Source organism: Haemaphysalis longicornis, unplaced genomic scaffold (genome assembly GCF_048455015.1).
Source record: "Haemaphysalis longicornis isolate Haplotype H1 unplaced genomic scaffold, Haemaphysalis longicornis Haplotype H1 scaffold_2, whole genome shotgun sequence".
Taxonomy (NCBI): Eukaryota; Metazoa; Arthropoda; class Arachnida; order Ixodida; family Ixodidae; genus Haemaphysalis; species Haemaphysalis longicornis.
Window position 1 is genome coordinate 281338121 of NW_027526295.1, and position 22372 is coordinate 281360492.

The following is a 22372-nucleotide window of genomic DNA, read 5'->3' on the forward strand; positions in this document are numbered from 1 at the left end:
CGAACCGGCGTTGCCTGCGTTACAGTTAACTTGAAGCTTCACTGCGCGGCAGGCGGTAGATGTTGCTCACCGTAGCGTTTATCAGACTCTCAGGGGCAATGAAAGCGCAAACGGGCTCACCCGAGGAGTTACTTTGCGGCCAGGCTCAAACATGCTTCCACGGATCTGAAAAAGGCGGTGCTCACCTACCGAGAAATAACACAATGCTATAGATTAACAAGGAAGGAATACCAAGAAGTGGATCGTAAACTCAGCAAAAAGGAAAAGGAAATCTGAAAGAAATTACAGGTTGGAACCTATCCAAATCCGCAACTACTTAGTGAACTCTACCCAGATTAATTTTAACCTAAACTGAAACATTCCGAAAACCTGGCAAGCATGGTCCACATGGAATGGACATGTCTGAGGTATGGGACGGCACACACACACAACAGACACTTGGGAGGCTCCGATGCTCCGCTCAGGACTAGAATTACGAAAATTGCGCTAAAAGGAGAAACAGAGGAAGGACGACAGAAAATGCGCATGTCTGTCGTCCTTCCTCTGGACTAGAAGCTAAATGGACGATCATCAGTCAAGCTGAAGCACCTGCCAAGTCCCAATGGTTACTGGCCCACTCCTAGCAAGGAGTTAAAAAAACGCATTGATTGATACTGAATAAAAGTTTTCCATCATCATCATCATCCGCTGCGGTGTTGTGGAGTGCTTGCCACCGTCTCTTCAATTCTTGCGGAACTTTCGACTGATTTAGCCTATGCTGCGATGCCGTTCAAGGCGAAAACGTCGCTTGGCCAGCACTGGGCAATCGTGGGTTGTTGGTTGTGGGTTGTGGCCCGGGAGAAACCAGAGAAAGAGAGAAAAGATCGCCGACAGCACATGTGCACGGCTCGGCGTGGCGAAAATGCAGCGCGGTTACGACATGTTTTTGCTGCATCGCTTCCCAGCGGACACCGAGTTAAGACATCGATCGACGTCGTTGACAAACCGCAAAGACTGTACCAACGACCAACTCTCGTGTGGGCTCGGTGCACTTTTTGGACGCCAAGCGGACGGAGCAAAAGCTATTTTTGACACACAAAGCTGTGACTAGGGCGACAAAACTGGACCCCCAACAAGATAGAAGTAACTTTATCCTTAACATTATAACATTATAATCACTTCTGCTACTTTGTAATCAGTTTAAAATAACGTACAGTGCTCGGTCTTTAAAGCCCGTTGGCGTTAAACAATGCCATTTTCATCCAAGCTAGCGTTTCAAACTTGTGGAGTTTTATTTATTTTAAGAATGACACATTACTACACTGCCAAATGATATGAAAGCATAACTTTATCCATCATACACCTCTGGTCTCTAGCAAGTAAGCAGGCAGCAAAAAGTCGAAATGCAGCTCGAGATATGCGAACGTTTTATTGGAAAATAGCTCACCCTCGACGCAACGCGGATAAAGCAAAAGTTTCTCATCCTTATGCGTTGTCCTAGAAGATGTTCAACAATTACAAAAAAGCCATTGCTGATTGTGTAAACCATTCATGGTACATGCCGAGTGTCCATAGCGGCTCCCAGCGACAGGGCGCATACGCTAGCTGCGTAGAGTTTTTATCATGACCACAATTTTTGGCACATTAGTCTGACTGTTTGTGTGGTCGTGTTGTTTTTCTGTCCAGTTAATTCATACTCGACAGCCACTGTCATAAGTCTAGTTTAACAGGATGATATTGTATAGCGATGTCAGCACCGTGGTCATCGCCTCGTTGACAGTCCATCGCGAGCGCGGGTCGTCGAGACCAACACGCCATGCCCGCTCCACATTCGACGTCATCGCTTCCGCATACATGACTAATCGGTGAACATGACTAGCAAGTTGGCGTTGGAAATACGTATTTACTCCCCGATACCGATTTTTATGTCAGTCGGCACAACGCCTGTCGCGTTTGCATCATGGAACTGCGGGGCTCGACCGGTGCAGGTTACAATCACCGCAACTTTTGGGCAAAATGAAGTTATTACTAAGATGCATATTACCAGCGAAAAAACAGACAGGGACGAGGAAAGAAGCAGACGGGACACTCGCTAGACTTCAACTGAAAAGTTTACACAAGAAACACGTAATATATGAAAATGCCAACAGACAAGGATGATAGCCCTTGCAAGTGATAAAAACAACCAAAGAGATAAAACCGTCCACAATCTTAAATGCGTACGACCCACACAATCACATTACATCCCGCGCATGCGGCCTTGCAAAAAATTCAGCTATTTTGCCGTCAGAGCGATGGAAGGCTTACTGATACAGTTAACTGCCTCCTTTTGAATATAGAAAACCTCAGAAATTTCGCGCTTTGCTTGGTCGCACCCGCTATCTAAGACACGTGTAGCACCAAATGCTGGAACACAACCAGGACACCGCCTACAATGGTCGGCCAAGTGGCCCCCCCCCAGCAAGCGATGAAACTGCAGCCCGATGCTCCCTCAGACGGTCATTTATACATCGCCCCGTCTGCCCTGCATAGCATTTGCCGCAGGGCAAGGGAATGCTGTAAACAACGCCAGTTCTGCAGGGAACAAACCTGGTGGCATGCTTTATTGTGCAGCCTTGCCTCTTATCTTCATTGACAGCTGGGCACATCCGCAACAGCTTCCCAGGGGCAGTAGCCAGTACATTTACACCGCATTTTTTGCCCACTTTTTTCAAGCGGTGTGTGAGCTGATGAACATATGGTACTGCTACCCTCCGCAACCTAGGCTGGCTGTCGGCGTCTCCTTTTGGAGAAATAGTACCCGCCTTAACCTTTTTTATGAGGCTTTCAGCCTCATAAAATTATTACTACTTATACTACCAACACCACCAGCACTTCTCTTGCTGCTCGCAACAGCCGGTGTCGCCATCGCCCACGCTAGCAGCGAATTGGTGCATAAATTCCACTGTTCTGTTCTTCCGCAGGTGATACAAACAAAAGATAACCTTAACGGCAAATTAGCGACAAATTACAGAACTACAGAGGCAGAGAAAGAACGGAGCATTTAACAGCCAAGCATGGCGCTTGCGGCGGTGGCTTCAGACGGCGTTGGCGTCTGGTCAGAAAAAAAGCAAAATCGAGGCGCCCACGTCTAAAAAGTAAAAAGGTGTATATAAAGACCGCTCTCGGCAGCGTTCTTCATAGTCAAGGTGAAACTTCGACACGTGAAACCTCAATGTAAGAAATACGGAGCAGATAAATAGGCGTCACTAAGCAGATAATAAGCAGATAAGCAGATAAATAGGCGTCACTTACGCAACTACACTAGACAACCGGAGTATGACAGAACGCGATCTACCAAGCATTGATCCATAAACTTCATTAAATATTTCAGCAGGGATGGTACCCCGCAAGATGCAGGCATAGGTTCTTTTTTTTTTTTTTTTTGCTTTTGTGCTTCTGTTATGCCAAAAAACTTGAAACGTGCCCGAATGCTTTCGTGATAAATATTGCGCCGCTTTGAATGTAAAGAATAAACAATACATTTTTCAAACATAGCGAATAGTCCAGGTAAATTGCAGTGATGGTCATTGCGCTCTGATCGACCAAGCGACCCACTCTCTAGACAACCGAGCGGTCCTGGGCCTAGATTTACAAAGTGCATTTGATCGCGTCAAGCATGCAGCTATCTTCGAGCAAGTGTCCCGCCTCGACATGGGGCAGAGAACGTTCGCATACATCAGGGACTTCCTCCCCGAGCGCACGACGGCAATCAACGTCGAGGATATATAGCTACCTATCAAGACGCTGGGCAGTGTCGGGACGCCGCAGGGGTCGGTGATATCGCCTATTCTGTTCAACATGGTGATGATCGGGGTGGTCAACAGGCTCGCCGGCCTCCCGGACGTCAAGCCCACTATCTACGCCGACGACATCACCCTGTGGATGACCGGAGGCAGTGACGGCCACATTGAGGCGGCACTGCAGCAGGCGATCGACGTTATCGAGAACCAGTTGCAGGGAACCGGGTTGATCTGCTCGCCTGCAAAGTCGGAGCTCCTAATTCTGCCACCTAACGGAAGGTGCAAGGGTACAACCCCGGACATCACCCTGAGAACGCGAGACGGCACGGCCATCCCACACGTTAAGACCCTGGGGGTCCTCGGCCTCCACATAGACGCGCTCAGGCACAACGGCCTCACAATCAGGAAGAATTGGAAACTAAGATGGAAACGGCCACTAGACTCATCCGGAGGGTGTCCACCAGGCATGCGGGGATGAAGGAAGCAAGTCTGCTCCGGCTCGTCCAGTCATTCGCAGTCAGTCACGTAGCCTATGTAGCGGCTTCCTACGACTGGATGGCGGCGGAGCGCAAGAAGCTCGACGCCATCATCCGCAAGGCGTATAAGGCGGCACTCGGCTATACACGCACACCAGCACGGACAAGCTCCTCGAGCTGGGAGTTCACAACACTCTCGACGAGATAGCCGAGTCCCAGCGCACGGCACAGCTAACGAGACTAAGGCAAACGAGAGCGGGACGCGCGATCCTACAGCGGCTCGGGCACCAGGGACAAGTAACGCAGGACGGCGCGGAGCGAGCCTCGCTCTCGCGGGACCTGCTCCGCAACCTCCACGTGCCACCCATCCCCCGGCACATGCATCCTGAGCACAATCAGGAACGACGGCTCGCCAGAGCCAAGGCACTCACGGCGACACACGCGACGGACACCGGAGCATACTACGTGGACGTAGCCAAGTACCCGGACCGGCTCAACACGTACGCCGCGGCGGTGGTAGCAGCCACCACCGGGGCGCTGTACACGGCCGGCAGCGTCACGGCCAAGAGCACGGACCAGGCCGAAGAGATGGAGATCGCATTAGCCCTTGCGAACCCAGAGTGCACCGCAGTGATCAGTGACGCGAGACAGGCGATCTCACACTACGCTACGAATAATGTCTCCCTCAGTGTTGTGAGGGTGTGCGGGGCCTTACTCCCCAGACGATCAGCGGTGACTACTAAGTGGTTCCCGGCGCACGCCGGCCCGTTGAGCACGGGCGAGAACCGCAACGAGGAGGCGGACCGGGCGGCGCGCGCGCTCACCAGCCGCGGCGCGAGCCCGAGCCCCCAACTTGCGGCGGAGGAAAGCGACGAGGTGGTGCCACTCACCACCTACAAGGACACCCTGGAGTGGTACCGGACTAACCGCCGGACGCTACCCCCACCCCACCCTAAGCTGACGCGACGCGAAGCAGTGGTGTTTAGGCAGTTGCAAACATGTGCGCTGATGACTCCAGTGATAGCTAAACACACATGCCCGGAGGTGTACCCCAGTGATGTGTGTGTGATGTGCAAGGACAGGGCCACGGCGGCCCACATCCTGTGGGACTGCAGAAGACACCCGAGCGAGGCCAGTGCAGCAGAGATGTTCCCGCCGTACTTTATCAGTGCGGCGGCGTGCAAAGACTACGTGATACAACACATGGCCGTCCAGCAAGTGTCGGACGCCCTCGAGCTTCAACGCCCGAAAGTGTCACCCCCACCCGGGGGTAAGGCATGAGTAGGTGACGGAAGCCGAGTGGCCGGCTGACACGACGTGAGGTCGCGTCGCGTTTGCAGGACAAATAAAGATGTTTTCTCTCTCTCTCTCTCTCAAGCTCAAGCTTGAGAGAGCTCAAGCTCTCAAGCCATACTGTGTCATTCTCTCTATATTGACGTGAGTAGGACCGACGGATTGAACAAGAGGAGGAGGAGAAGGAGGAAGAAATTCATTGGCGAAGAATTTCTTTCTCTAATCTCCTTACTTTTATTTCTCTACTCATATACTGCTAATCCATCCTAATAATTAAAATTTTTTCTTTCCCTTCAAAAATTACCTAATTTCTTTCGGTAAGGCGCCCATTTCCTGGCCAATCCCCCTGAGCGGGTACGCGCCATTTCATTGGAACCCGCACCCCAACCAGATGGCGCTTGGTCGGCTTGGGAAATAAGGTAGAAGAAGTAGGATATCAAGTCTTGGGCACTATGGCTGCCTTACAGGTGAATCCCCACAATGCGAAAAAAAAAAACAGTATACGGTGACCCCCCCTCGAGCAAGCACCATTTCTCCGAATATACTGACCGCGGATGCCACGCTGTTCTCGTTTTCAGTTATCTCAATCTATCTGCGCCGTGAGCAAGCCGATAGAATGGGAGATAAAAGCTATCGGAAAATAGGTGGTAAGCGAACATAATTTTAACCAATGTTATGATTGAATAGGCAGTCCACTTCTTTCCCAGATCAGCAGTTACAAAAAAAAAAAAAAAAAACTAGGAAGGCGTTTCGCACTTGATGCTGCCCTTTGATAGCTTCAGCTAAGGTTAGGTTCCGTGCGGCATGATACAAATATATGGCTTAATCCATTATCTGTTTTGATTTGCGGAGGTGAACATCGGTTAACGCAGTTCCACCCCGGAGAATTCCAGAGTGGCACGCGAAGCCATCCTTGAAGCTGTCGCCACACACGCTGCCATCAGCTGCACTTTATTAGACGGGCTCATAGTACTAAGGGGGAGAAGAAGAGGAAGAGGAAGATGAAGAACTAGCAGCCTGGCCGTCTGAATAAGGGCTCCGGTCAATTCGCCTTTGAACGCAACAATGAGGGTTCGCGGCGCGGGCACCTCCCAGGAGCGCATCGACCCCGAGTCAGCCTCCATCAGGTACTCCGTGCGGTACACGGGGATCGTGATCTGCTCCGTCCTCGGAGTGGCCACGGTTGTCCTGTCTCTCTTTCTGTTCACCAAACTCGTCCTCAAGGTACGCCGGCTCTTTTCGTAAAGCTTGAATCCAAAAATAGAGTCCACGCGGACTCAGGCAGCAAGCAGCAGTGCGTTATTGTGGGTACATATTTGAAAAAAAAGGAGTGTGCGTATATGGAGGGGGGGGGGGGGGAGGAGTTTGTGATGAAATACGGAAAGAACAGTGGGGAATCCAAAACAGCCAAGGTAACCAAAAAAGAGGCAAGGCAGATTGAAAAGAATAAATGGAGGGAAAAAATGGAAGCTAAAACGTCGTTAGAGATGTACAGGGCTGGGAAGATGAACATCAGAAAGGAAAATTTCTACGATAATTCCCAGGGCAGTGCTTTGCTTTTTGAGGCTAGAGCAGGTTGCCTGCGAACTAAGAGTTTTGTGGGGAAGTATTCACAAAATGATGGGGTATGTGTGGTCTGCGGAAAAGAAACAGAAACTATGCGGCACATAGTGTTAGAATGTGAGGGTATCCATCCAAATCTACATGAAGGGAATATTGGGCTTTCAGAAGCCCTAGGATTTAAGGGTATCAGAGAGGAAGTTAACTTCAAGGCTGTCGAGGGGACGAAAAGAAGATTAGAATGCTGGTGGACGAAAAGCAGAGAGGGGAATATTGCCTAGGACAGTTACCACCTGTAACAGGGAAAAGAAAGTATTTCGGGCCTAATAAGCTTTAGTGCCTGCCCTAAGCAGCGCTAGTATTAATCCAAGAGTGTAAAACATGGTTATATTAGTCCTTTTTGGTAAGATGACATGTCATCACCCCGCTTCAAAGGGGAAACTAATAGGAATCATCATCATCATCATGGTATAATGTGAGCGCTCTATCATGAAGAATAATGACAGCTTATAGGAATGTTACGTGTGCGAACAGCGCAGTGTATTTCGAATCTTCCAAATAGCATTTCAATTGAGAATTTCTTGTTCATTTCTTCAACATAAATTCTATGCGTTGTCTTCGCACATTGCGAAAGAATAAGGCGTGTCAAGAAATTGGGAATGGAGGGGGAATGGGCCTATGATTCTGTCCGTACAGTTTTGTAATAATTTCATATTGGTTCACGTTCTGTAATGTTTTATCCACTACCCACAACTTACCATTAATTACCACCTGAAAAACCACTTTCGGTACAAAGGGAAATGACGTTACTGCTTTGTACAGGTGTTGGACATCGAAGCAACATTTGATCTCTTTTTTACATTTACAATGCCAGGTTCATATCAACCATTCAGCCTACTTTCTATCCCCTAGGACTGCGTCATTACACCCTGTTGTACGCGCAAAAGAACGTCAGACTCAAAGTCTGCGCCAAAAGATAAGGCAACCATGCCTCTGCGAGCAGCACACGTGTCTAATACGATGTGAACAAAAAGGGGCTGAGTGAAAGAGAAAGCTGTGAACGCAGGAGCATGCACAAGCATCAGGTCATAAAAACACCAGGACAATGTAACTCGATCTTAACTATTGGGATCGTTAGTAGAGGTCGAGTTGGCCCGATCTCAATTGTATCGTGCATCTGATAACGTCATGTCTCCTGACACGGTAGTGCTTCAGGGTTTTCAGTGCTTCAGTGCTTTCTTCGGGGTTTTCCTTTTCAGTGCTTTCCTTCTTGCACCACCAGAACCATGTTTTGCTTCGCACATGTACGATTATGTCTTGCTTATCTTCTTTGTTGTCGTTGTTGCGCATACATTAACGTTTCTTGCTCTTGGTTTGTGTCAGCGATTTGTTCTGAACTGTAATTGTTATTTTCATGTGTTCAGCATGAACTGCTTTCTTTCTCTGATATATATGTACTTCTTCCCCCCCACTGCAATGCCAAACTGGCGCTGTGGGTACCATGATAGATAAATAAATAAATAAATAAATAAATAAATAAATAAATAAATAAATAAATAAATAAATAAATAAATAAATAAATAAATAAATAAATAAATAAATAAATAAATAAATAAATAAATAAATAAATAAATAAATAAATAAATAAATAAATAAATAAATAAATAAATAAATAAATAAATAAATAAATAAATAAATAAATAAATAAATAAATAAATAAATAAATAAATAAATAAATAAATAAATAAATAAATAAATAAATAAATAAATAAATAAATAAATAAATAAATAAATAAATAAATAAATAAATAAATAAATAAATAAATAAATAAATAAATAAATAAATAAATAAATAAATAAATAAATAAATAAATAAATAAATAAATAAATAAATAAATAAATAAATAAATAAATAAATAAATTAAATAAATAAATAAATAAATAAATAAATAAATAAATAAATAAATAAATAAATAAATAAATAAATAAATAAATAAATAAATTAAATAAATAAATAAATAAATAAATAAATAAATAAATAAATAAATAAATAAATAAATAAATAAATAAATAAATATATACATACACGGGTGCATTAAGCCAAAACAACATATCGCGGACAAGATGTTTACCAGCGTAGTACATAAATAAATCAGGTGGTGGGACAGCGATATAGAATTAAGCGCAATGCTAACATTTGCGGGTTTGAAAATCCCGGAAATTAAAAAAAAAAAAAAAACAAGGAGCGATTGTCGTTGATAAAATGAAAAGGCTGGCAAAAATTGCTTCGTCTTAAGTTTACCTGCTCGTAGATTCTGTTATTTTTGTTTAAATACCCTAAAGGCCCGTGTGAGCATTACATTAGGGGAGGGGGAGGGGGTACAATCGGGAGTACAGAACATTTTTCCGTCAGAATGAAAGAATAAAGGCATAGATGTTGTACGTACGTGCAACATGAAGAAACTGAAACTAAACACCAAAAAGAATGCCAAACAACAATGCATTAGCACTGAAGAGAAAACGGTACACGCATAAGAGCCTTAAAAAGCAACAAAAAACACTTTCAGTACACCTCACTGTAGCGAAAAAGAATACAGAAAAAAAAGAAAAAAATTCACACGGCATCAATCAAGTTCACGAAGTCTTTTGAGTGCGTCTATGTCAGCGGTGACAAAACGTAACGGGCGGGTTTCAGTACCAATTTTAAAGACGATAGTCTTTCTTGGGCTACTTAAACCCAGAAATATTGGTCTATCTGTATGTCTGTCTGTCTGTCTGTCTGTCCGTCTGTCTGTCTGTAATTCGATTCAGCCACCCGGCCAAAGTAATTATGACATTGCGCAATAGTCTTATATACTCACAGCCAAATATAAACGTCTAAGCCCGGTTTATATGAACATACCTGTCAACTTTTTTGAACAAGAACAAGACATTACGCAAATATAAGACAGGAAATTAGTACACAAGGTATATTTACAGTGTTCCTTCATTAAAAAATTCATGGATGCTTGGTTTTTCGATAGCAAATGATATTCTACATCTACTGCAGAAAACCGCCGCCTTCTGGCGGCATATGAAAAATCACGCGGCAACAGCAAATTGAGGTTCCACTAACTAGTTTCCACGTTCTGCTTGGAACTCACGTGGAGCACGGCCACGCGGTTCTATAAACCTTGTAGTCGGCCGCCTCCATTCACGCGCGCTTCCGCCGTACTGCCGCGCTGGCATAGGGGAACCCGGCCTGTAGCTGTGGAACGCGGTAAATTCAAATCGCCTTGCGTAAACCTTTAGTGTGTTTACCTTGGGATGAGCGCGACGGTACAGGAACAGCATGAGAGGTGAGTGGGAAAGCAAAGGGGGGCATTTCTTTGGCAAATGTCTACAAAGACTATCGTCTTTTGACGATATTTGCAACGAAAGGAGCAGATACGCGGCCATTTTTTTCTTCGTATATGACCTCAAGCAGACGGCGACGCCATGACAGCTTACTTCCCTTAACGAAACGGCTGCAGGCTTCGGAAGACGTGGCTGCCCGGAAGAAGATGCGTGTGCAGCAGCGCGAGGCAGCCAAGAGTAACGCGACCGAGACGAAGACGACCAAAAACCTGGACGACCTTATCCGCTCCTTCTTCAACCACTCGCCAACAGAGTCGGAGGAAGGGAACACCAATGTGGCCGGCTTCGGCAACCGTAGCGGGTACAGACCACGCCTGGGAGCCGGCATGGGCAACAGCGATCAGGGGGACGCCGACTACGAGGTGCAGATACCGCTCATGCCCCTGCCAGGGGCGCCGACCACAGCTACCACGACTACGACGCCGTCCGCGCTAGGTCTCGGCGCTACGGAGGCCGTGTCCGTGGAGCGTTTCTATGGCCGCAAAAGCCACTTAGAGGACAGCGCCGTACCTCAGCGTGACAGTCCTGAGGGTGACGATGACGTCGATAGCAAGTTGGCTGCTAACGAGTACGCTGCGTCTCCTAGCATGTCCGCCGGGATTTGGGAGTAGGAAAGAGCTACACGATTAGGCGGACGTGCATCGAAAAATACGTATATATTTTTTACGGTAGCGGGGTGTTTTTTCTCTGTGTGAAATATAACAATGCAAGCATTTTTATGCATGGAAACCAATCTCCGAACGATAAAAACAACTGGGATGACCCTTTCAGTTTAAAAATGAATACTAGAATTTATCTGCAGGCTCAGTCCGTGTTGGGCAATGAGATGAAGCCAGATATTCCCATAAAGTATAAAGTTAAAGTTGCATTGTGACTTTATGGTTACATGTGCCGAGGCTCTAGCCACGGATTCTCCCAATCCTACTGCAGAGTATTCATGCACAATTCGCACAGCGCTAATGTGGCATTCTAGCCACCTTAACAGCGCGCAACATTTTCATGGCCATACGAATAACGTGCATTTTAAAGCTCGGCATGTGAGGATTTCAACTCCTCCAGATTGCCTGACAGATAAGTACAGTCACTAGTTCACAGACCGACGCAGTTAGTCTGGGATCATCAGTATACCTTCCACGTCGAAGACCGGACAAATGGGAGTTTTCTTTTTTTTCTGTTGCCTTCGTCTATACCAGAAAAACTACTTTCGGGAATCGAAATCGCGACTTACCGCTGATGAGCGCCCCCCGCCTTCGCCAGACAGCGTCGACTGGACTCCATGCCTTCTCTGGCCAAGTGCGCGCGAGCAATTTTTTGTCGGTTAACAAGGTCCAGATTTCTTAATTATACTCACTTTCGCTTCCTTTACTTTGTGCCAGTCTTGCATTAGGTTGTGCGAAAGAGAAGAAAAAAAAAACCGCGAAGACAAAATCATGTCAAAGATAAACAGATCTAGCACTGTCATATATATATTTTTTTTCATGTATTGCGGCACGGATTCGCGAACTTCATTGCTTTAGTATCAGCAAAGTGCTCTCTTTCTGCTATAGCTTTACTATTTAAACGCACATGGGGAGGGCAATCGGGGCAGATTCAGAGCGTCCATGTAAATGCGTATTGAACGAAAAAGTTCCCAAGACGCTTCAAACGCTGCCCATCCCGGTCATGAGGCGGCTAACAGAGTGATTCTTATGCCCGAGGGACGACGTCACGGCCGAAATATGTTGAACACACATCCGCAAAGGCCACTCCTCGAAGATCTCTAAGGGAAAATAAAAAGAAAGAAAACGACGACACGGTTGTCGGGGGAAAAGTAAAATCCGCACGACGCAGCAGCAAAGAAATGTTCATGGTGTACCCTTTAATAACTTCGACAAACACGTCGCCTCATAATTTCGTGAGCGGGGCAAACAGTACTACATCGGGAGGCTTTCAGAAAGTTAATAAAAGTATAAATAACTCCTCAGTGGGTTTCTGAATATTCGCCGTTCTTTTCTTCCTTGTGTGGCGTGGACCAGGCAGCAGCTTTTGTTACTTTTATTTTCAACCTAGAATTTGCTATGCGCGACAGAGTTTTGTGCTTAGATTACAAGATACAGAAACTGGTTCGAAAGCTCGTTCCAAGTGTTTAAAGGAATTTGGGGAGGGAAGAACAGAAGTAAGTTCGGCGAATGAATAGCAAGATTTGGGCATATCAAGGAATTTTTTTTTTGTAATGGTAAAGCTACAGAGGTGTCACAAACATACTGTAAAAATATCTGCATTTCTTGTAAAACGGTATACCTTTCTTAATAAATCGATAATATGCCAAATCGTGCCTCACATTAGTCGTGTGTGTGTCATTATTCAAATGATTAGGAAGCAAATGTAAAATGTGTTTTCACGGGTATTTCTGTACATTGCTACAGAGTTCAATTCCTCGCTTTTCCGTGGAAGTAACTGCCAGAAGTGCAAGCCAAATGAAAAATGAACAAAGCATGCAAAATAATTGTAGACAACCTTCTAGCGGTAACACTTAAATTAGAAAATGGAGAACAGTAGTTTGCCGTTCAGATCACATAGGTGCCCTTTTATATTATTACAATATTCAACGCTTAAATTTGCTCAGAGCAGTTCGTGTACAATGAAGCTGGAAGAGTAGCAGGAATGACATTTTTACCGGAATAGGCGCACCCTATGCGCAGGTAACATTGTATCTCCACATAAATTCATAATTAAGTTAATCTTTTCATTACTGCTTTGAGGGCAAGTATGACTTGGACCGAAAAATAAACGATGCTAGTGTGCTTTACAGAAATCATGAAGCCGGCTTGTGGTTGGAGATTTGCGCAGTTGCACAATTGCGGAATGAGTGGATATAGCAGGGGGTCGATATCAAACTGTGAGAACCTCCAGTGTCGCTCTTGCACCATACCTTGCAGGCCAGAACTCAGAAGCCATGGCCAGCTGCTATTATTCCCTTTCGGGTAAAGCACCGAGCTCGATTAGTTCCACGATACGCCACACATTGCATGCAATGAAGCGTACACTTAGACCAAGCCGCGAGAGCACACCTGGGTCGTCGCGTGCACTCCCAGCCGAGAGGCCCGTCGATCTCGCCGAACCTTCGGGCTTGCTTAGGCAGCGGCTGCAATACAGGAGTGATCTACAAACACAGGCCGCATCTGATGGAGCAACAATCAAAGGTGGGCCGAATCGAGCTCAATGCATCGTACATGGTGGATTTTTCCAAAGGTCAATGCTGGCCAGGATCCTGTTACCTCGCCTTGAGAAAGGTTGCAAATGCATCAGCACCGTAAGGTAGGCTTATCAGAAGTCCGATGAAAGTTTCAGTAACATTCAGTTGCCATGTGATTTCGTAGGTACTGTTGATCCAGCAAGCGATAGTTCGCGCACATATAGGAATGTTCTTCATTATCTTGGGGGATTATATGGGGCATAAAGGCCAGACTAGTAAACGAGGGTTGCGGTTCAGTGCGCTTTTTTTCTTCTTCAAATAATGTTCGCTACAAATAAACTGAACACTTCTGTGGTAGCATCCGGCACTGTTAACTTTCATATGTGTCCCTAGCTTTCGCGCTGCCGATCGCCATTAATTATCAATGCGTACATGGCAAACACACAGCCAGAACTCGCTTCCTTTTTAAAAAGATGGGCGAAACCGTCAGAAGCAATCATCAGCTTGTGCACTGCAGCCAACTACGATAAGTGGTCTTTTTTTTCATTTCCGCCGAAAAGAAACACAAAAGAGGAAATCCTATTTCGAAAGGTATTTTTTCCCAATATGGCTTCGTCCGCCTACCGTGTTTTTAGTGGGTTCTATATATTACACCTATGTCCATAAATAAGCAAGATGGTTTAGTCCAACCCACTTGCTTAAGCTCAAAACTCAAGTACAACCTTTGATATAAAATGAAAACTAAAATTCCCACTCGACTCCAACCATAGGGGGAAAGAGTCGCGGCATACCGGGCCAAACTGGTCGTCTCGTTTGCAAACACCAAAATGACTACCCCGGCGAAGAGCAGCAGTATCGTGGGAAGCCGGCTGGAGGTCGTCCCATTCTTTATTAATGCGCGTTCCGACCCGAGAGGCCGTTTCTACAACTACAGCCTCCCGAACTACGCCGACGATGTAACGAAGAGGTGTACGCGCACCTCCGCCTCCAAGGGGGAGGCAAGGAAGACGTCACGGGAACACATCTTCGCCCAGACGTACGAGACCGCACCGACAGGCGAAAAAAACTAGCGCAGAGCAAAAACGCACACAAACGGGCAACGAAATGCAAAAAAAAAAAACGGGAAAGAAAAGGAACGGCTGAACCGAGGATCCAACCAGCGCAGCAGCAGCAGTAGCAGTAGCCACGGATGTGGCGCCTCAAAGGAAAACAGAGATAGAGTAAAACAGCAAGTTCTCGTGTGCTTCCCACCCACCGCATCCGAGTGCAGGTCGGCCAGAGGGGGCAAAGAACACGATGCCGGCTGCCGTTAGACGAGCCTCGAAACAACAAGGTCCGTCGTGCGGCGGTGGCGGCAGCAGCAGTACAAGCTTATAAATAAGTCAGGAATCCATCCCCGCTGCACGACTCGGGGCGCGGTCCTCCTAATTGGCCATAGCAGCTCACTCGAGTTAAGGGTGACCCCACTCGGTGGGCCCGGGGCTAATGCTGTTTCGGCATGAAACAGAAGCGATGCCTAAGCAGGCGCGCTCCCACCCCGGCGGCCAACACTTTGCGTGACGTCTCGCCGACCTTACCCCGTTCTTCCAGTCCCGTATGATTCGCTTACTTTCTTCTTTCTCTTTGTTTATTTGCCTGCGCCTCGCTTTCTTTCTCTACTTCAATCATATCGCTTTTCGGGGAACACCGCAAGCATAAGAGCAAGAGCACTGCGGCGGGTATCTTGTTCGTCGTTCCTACACTCTTCCAGACGATGGGAGGCGCAGGACGCAGATGCGACTATTCTACGCCAGAGCAACGTACACTACCTCAATCAACCTTATCGAGGCCCATCTGACAATGACCGTATGCTGTCTTCCAATATTTAGTGCCCTTTGGTTTTCGGCCTAATGTTGGGAACGAGTTCGCTAGGTATTTTTTCTTCGGAGAAGTGTTGAGGAGACGCAGCCACCACCAAGTTTTGTGGACTTCAGCACGTTTCTATGCGGCAGAAGTTAGGGAGAACATAGCTGAAAGGTTCGTGTAAAAGATAGGGGAGCAAATTAACCTTTGTTTTGTGTGATATGCACATGTGTGATATGCACCAATGACCGTTTCAGCAAAAGCGAGGCAAAATAGAAGTGAAAGTGAACCTCTGGTTGTCGGTTTAAGGAGCACCTTCTGCCGTTTCATCCCGCCATTTCCAAACTGGTTCTTGTTAATGCGAAAGCGCTTGTGTGCCCTATGAGCTGAAAAATTCGGCGTTGTCTGTCGACGCTATAGTTGCAAAGATCCGCGTACCTCCGACTCAGTGTTGCTTATATTGTTCCGGTCACCAATAAGACTGCTTAGTGTCGTTAAAACTGTACCTAAAGCCCAGATCAATTGCTTTTATTTCTACGTAGCTCTCTTCCCTCTTTCTATTTTCTTTCTCTTTATCTTTTTTTTTTCTATTTGTTCTGCCCGTTAAGGCGTAGGCTTCAAGCCAGACAGTCATGTGCCTCTATCTGCTCATCCCCGAAGTCCCACTTTCTTTTTTCCAGCACAAAGAACCATGGCAGAGACGTACGGCGACAGGCAAGTTTCTTAACCGCTGCAAGTCACAACCACATGGAGGACGTCTTCCGGGGTACTTTAAATATGAACGAAAAGGCGAAAAGAATCTAGGGCACCTAAGCACTCCTTACGATGCAGCAAATGCGAAAGCACTAGTTGGGCAGTTTCGAACGGATATGTTCGACATGTGTGTGTCGACATGTTGTACTGGGAATGATGTCGTTGCCTGTTTCTTGGCCGCGCCGTACAATCTACGATTTCACAGCTACTGTTGAGGTAGACGCATCGTAGTTCATCGCAGGAGCTTCACCATCTCGGCTGTCGCTCCTCCTGGTGCTCCCTTCGCGCCATCTCCGCTGCTCCGCTCCTGGTTTTATTCGTGGTGGACGATTTGCCGGGCCTTGGTGCTCGGTGGCCTGCTGGTTTGGCTCTCCTCGCCGCGTTCCGCCGCTTCGGCTCCTCTTCAGCGCCGCATTGCCGCTAGCGACTGCGTTTCAGAGCTGCTGTTGATGTGGACAGTTGAGAGTCCATCGCCGTACACACCACACCCGTGAAATTCGAGGTACACGTGCCGCTTGGAAGCTGCTGTGAGCTAATTTTATTTACAGTCATAAATGGCGCGATATTTTCTATATCGACCAGATGGCACATGTCCGGTGGTGCGACTGTGTTCTATCATTATTCCCATCAGTATTTTCCCCGTGCGTCTTCACCTTTTTCTCTTCGTTAGCACAGTGAGAGGCTTTCCAATTGCCCTCGTTAGCAGTATTAGCGGAAACGTAGTTTACTAGTCAACTAATTGCTACATATTCTGAAGTTACTCCTGTTGGCGGCAGTAAATGTTTGTAACACGCGTTTCTAAGTTGAAAGCCACAACCCATTCAAAATGGCCACCTTCCTGTGGAATCATCGAACTAAATTGGTCCAAGGGCTCTGTGCTCTTCTCGTATTTCAACCCCTGGTTAGAACCCCAGGCAAGCAGGCCTCAGGACGCGACGCAGCAAACACGAAACACAAAAGTTCCGTTGTGAGAGTAAAGCTGCTGACACACTACCGGCCGACCCCACAGGAACCGTCCCGACGCGAGGCATGCCCCCCAGACATATATCCCTCTCGTGACAAAGGCATTATAGCAACAGAACATCACAATCCGAACAGACCCGCCGCTAGACATAGTGGATCGCGCAGCTTGAAATAAAATGTAATGCTTTCGCATTAAATAAGCAGTAACAAGTCTTAAGTGCCTTCCTAAACTGATTTGTGTCTATCGCCTAACCGCACGCATGCAGCTATCTTATTGTTCACTCGTTCTTGCTAAAGTCAGGTCGCACCGGATGTCCTGTTCGGCGTGAAAAGAGCGTAACGCCCTGGTCAATCGCCTAGATTATTCTTGCTTCATCGACACTGTCCTCAATATGATTGGATCTTTCTAGGAATGACTGCGCTTTAACACAAATGAACACAGACCATACGCTGCGACACTCCTTTTTCAGACTTAAGCAAACATGTCAACTTGTTTCACCGCTTCTTTCCCACCTCTTATTTTCTCTCTTTATTCTTTGCGCACAAGTTGGCTCAAATGAACATCGTCATCCCTTTTAGCTAAGTCGCCATCGGTCTTCCTGCAGATAGCAAGGGTAGATTGGGAAGCGCGCCAGTGTTACGAATCTCGCTCAAGCGAACCACTAGCTCTACCCATTAGAGAGATTGTAGCCCCGTTTTTTTTTAACATCACAGTGACCAGTGGTAAAAGAAAGTAACATTAAATCTACAAGCATAAGGGTCAACTTATCCCCGAGTATCCCTCTCACGAAGCTTGCCATGACCTAGATGAAGGAAAAAGAAGTGAAAAATAGCAGGAGCGGTGCAATTAATAACCTGGCGTATTTTACGGTTATTGTTATTACCCCCGCACTCGTGAAACTCTCGGCGTCTCAGTTTGCTGCTACAAGCACCGCCGAGTGCGCGCGCCGTAGATCGTCCATCCTAATAAATAATTTTGCGGCTTGCCATAAAAACGAAGCGAAAGCGTAAAGTCGGCGGCAAGCACGCACGGACGTTATATCGGACTCCAGCGACGATCGTTTCTGTCTGCGTGCTTCGTCCGGTAGCAGACAGGATCGTCATTATTAGTACAAGCACTTCGGGAGTAATGCCGCCGTGCGACAGCACAAATCTGCTTTGAAAAGTCGAACTCTCCCGATGAGGCGTATTCCCCGTCAACTCGGGCCTGTTTCCCCCGGTTTCCTCGTAGCTTCCCAAATTGAAAAATCAATCCTAACAGGCTTAGTGCTATGAGTAACGCAGCCTTTGAAAAGCCGTGTCGCTCTGGCTCGGGGTCCATACATAATGCATTCGCTAAAGTGCCAAAAAACAAGAACGAAAAATACAAAATATTGTGATCGCGAGCAAAATCTCCGAAATTGGTACACGCTAACTTGGTACCCAGTAGAAAACGAAAAGAGGTACGCTGATGTGAAGCGCGCTATGGCGTAATAAAACGTTGCACTCGTATTTTAAGGGCAATAATATCCGCGCTGTCATGTGACACCGTTTATTAGCCACCGGCTCTGAAGAAGACGTATGAAGAAAGCTGACAAAAAGTAATGCACCCATGAGTTCAATCCTTCTTTGGCTTATTTTTTATGTCTCGTCAGAATATAGCGCTAAGAAGGTAACAATGCAAAACTGTAAAAATCCAGGTGTGATAAATGTTTCTTCGCGAATTTTTCCTACATCGTGAGAATTACAGAAGTGGATACTTCGCTAGCAGTTTTCTTTGGGTATAGCTGAATTATTGCTTGTTTAACACGTGTAAAACCTCTGTTCAACTGCACAGTTTCTTTAGGTCAAGTTTCTTTTAAAAGTGCGACACAGCACATGAAGTATTCAACCGTTTTGAGACGGCAAAGACGAGAGGGAAAAGGGGAAAGTGGGTTAGAAGTGTAAGGCTCCCAAGCAACCACAGGGCTACAGGTTTTGTGATGTTTGAGGCTCTACAATGTCACGCATCGTCTTTTCACTATGCGCGAGTCACCATATACATTGGCAAGAATTGCAAACAGCGCATGCGTACGCAAGAGGTCTTACAAACCGGGCACCGCTGGAGGGTGACGACAGAAATGTTTGAGGGGTTAATATGGTTGAATATTACCGTTAATTAGAATTGTCCTTTTCTTCTATAAGTTTTATTAGCTCAGGTTTCCTTCTTGCGAGATTATTTCTATAAACAGAAAATTTTTTCTGTGTTCTTTTGTTATGGTGCAGTCCTGTAAGTAGTCGCCGATGCTGTCTGCTGGTAGGTTGCAGTTACATTTGGTGTAATTGGTAATGACAAACCCGTGAAAGTAAAATTGAAATCTACCCCATCCAGAAATGACCCGCGAGGTGCAATAGTTCGTGGGAAAGTGGGCCTCAATTTTGTGAACATTTTTTTATCGATTAGAATGCGTAACCTTTATTTCCTTCTGTTTGGCACTCAACATTCCAGTATTTTCTTACGTTAATATTGAGTTTCTTGATAAATTGTAGTGGAATAGGCCAGTTTATGTTTTCGCCATATTTAATTTGCTGCTTTCTTGGCCATTTCATCGGCTAGTTCGTTGCCAGCATTTCCACTGGGACCTTTAATGTAAGTCAACGTTAACTTCATCCGGTTTTCTATTTTAATAGCACAGCTGTTTAGTTCGAGCTTTGTCCGTCCGTCGCACCAAAAAACCTCAAAGCCTCAAGAAAACAAAGAAACAAAAAAAAACGTGGTTAGGGAGGTCCCGGGAAGCGAACCCTGGACATTTACTCCGTGAAACCGGCAACCTAACCGTATCTAACTAACCATTAGGCCACCCCAAAGGCTCGGGGGCTGTAGGTTTAGCAGCGGCGGGGAACAATAACATCATCAGCCGATTGGAAAGAACAACAAAGACGCTTCCCGTGGTCGGAATCGAACCTGGATCCCCCGCGCTATGAAACCGGCGTCTATTGAGCTATTAGCGAGTTTCAGCTGACCGGTTTTCACCGTCCGATCCGCTCCGATAGCAAGCGGGAGCACCATTGCGCATGCGTGGCACGCTTGGCCGCGAACGGCATTGGCTCCGCTTGCGCTGACCGGGCTGCCGATACCGGAGCGGACCGTCGAAAACGGACAGCTAAAAACTCTCTATTATCGCATTCTGTGCGCATACCATTTCCTTCGGGTTCGTAGCGCGAGCGTTGGCTTTGGACTTGGCTGCGGGTTCTAGCGGGTGCTGACGCGGTCTTCTTCGGGAGAGACGTGAAAGCCTTCGGACGAAACGTTCCGGGGTCAGTCAGAACTTTCAGCGGCAAGTTCGAAAATAAATGTGAGGCGCAAGAGCCGGGTCTCCGACGAAGGGAGAGGGGCCACCAGCTCTGCTGTTTCTCCAGCCTTGCACCGCTGGTGCAAGCTGCGCCTATTTATGTTTAGCATTTCTATAATTGTAAATATGTTTGGGTTTCGATTATTTGGATTGCTAGTTGGTTTTAGGGTTGATAGGCTAACAGTATAAACTCTACGTTCCCTTCTTTGTAGCTCGTTTGGAGGAATTCAATCGCTTTTAAAATAGCGAATCCCTCTGCCTCAAAGCTGTTGCTGTACTCCGGGAGTTTGAATTGTTTGGTTTCTATTATTTTGCCTGCTTTATCTAAAATTATGAAAGCTGCTCGTATTTCCTTTTCATCTTGCGAGCCGTCAGTAAAAACTGTCAGATCTGTCTGCGAGATTTTTTAAGTAAGATATGGGAAAGATTTCTTATCTGCTGGATGCTGTTGCCATATATCGACCTCATAGCTTAGTTGATCTCCTGTGAAAGCGCGGTTTTTACAGGAAGACATTCTTCCGGCTAAGAGTACGTTAAATGTTTCAATTTCTTTTTCGATCGTTAAATGAATTGGTGAGGCATTCGGTATGATGTTTAAGGCCAGGTTGGATAATGTCTTAATGTTTTGGTAACTTTAATTAGGCTTGTTCTTAGAATTCTTCGTAGATATTTTTCTCATTACGACCTGTTTCTCATACCAAATTGGAGTGACGTAAACTATAATCGTTTCTGTAGCTCTGATATAAATTTTTTGTAGTTGTTTGCTGATAGGCTCCCAGTTGTGGGCTGTAAATTTTCCTAGGCCGGGCAGATACCCCCCCCCCCCCCCTCCCTAGTACTTTCGGCGACATTAATTAACATTACAGGCTATCCCTTCGCACTTACCCACCAGGACCTGAGGCATTGTCAAAAGATCAAGAAATGACCCTTTGTCAACTCTAAACAAACGCGTTCCCACACCCGCCACCGACCCCACAGACACTGTGCACAACAAGCTACTTTCTATCACGTGGTCGGGGAGTGTTAGAATAGCCAAGACTTGAATTCAATTCGCAGTCCTACCTACGAGCAGTGGGACAGAGAACTTGCCAGCTCTGAATCGGCGGCTATGGCTGACTGAAAGGGCGAAGACGGCGGGTAAAATCAACGGTGCCCTGGACTAAAGACCACCTCACCTACAAGCTCTTTAGATGAATAAAGTTTTTCCTCCTCGTCCTCCTCATCGGGCAGTGCAGGGCGCTGAGGTGGAACATACGGGTTACGGAATATGGTGTTTGTGGAGGACTCTGGGTGGAATTGCATGACTCGGGTTCTCGTAACGCGCTCAAAGCTGCGTTCTGACAGTCCCCAATGGCTCCATAGTGTCCGGCGTACGCACGCCAAAATGCTTTGCGGCAAAGCCAATTTTCTCGCAACCGCTCACAAGCTGTCAATGTAATGTAGAAAAAACTTCACCGGGCGCCCCGCCGCCAGTCGCTTCTCCGGCCCTGGGGTGCGATACGCAGAAACCAGCGTTATCTGGTGTTAGATAACGCTGGTCTGCCTGTTGCGAACCTGGTCGGGGTGCACTGCCACACCCGGCCAAGTTGTGGCAGCGCAACAGCAGTAGCAGCAGCGCCCAGAATACCGGGAGGAGGGGCAAGAAAGACTGCAGTTTGCCGCTAAGACGATTCTATTATGGTTCCGAGTTTACTTTTCCCGTAATTTGTTACTTCTCCGTGGAGTTGTCAACATTTCAGAATTCCGCCTGCTGTCAGTACGTTGGAGTTTAAGGATGAGTATGGTTAGAGAAACTATCCTAACTATCCTTTAACAAATATTATCACAATGGTCGCCTGAAAG

The 22372-nt window shown here is 46.5% G+C and overlaps 1 protein-coding gene across 1 annotated transcript in view; it reads right to left on the reverse strand.

Moving 5' to 3' along the window:
- LOC144170764 (uncharacterized) overlaps positions 1–22372 on the reverse strand; it is a 233639-nt gene that overhangs the window by 151858 nt on the left and 59409 nt on the right. The window lies entirely within an intron of this gene.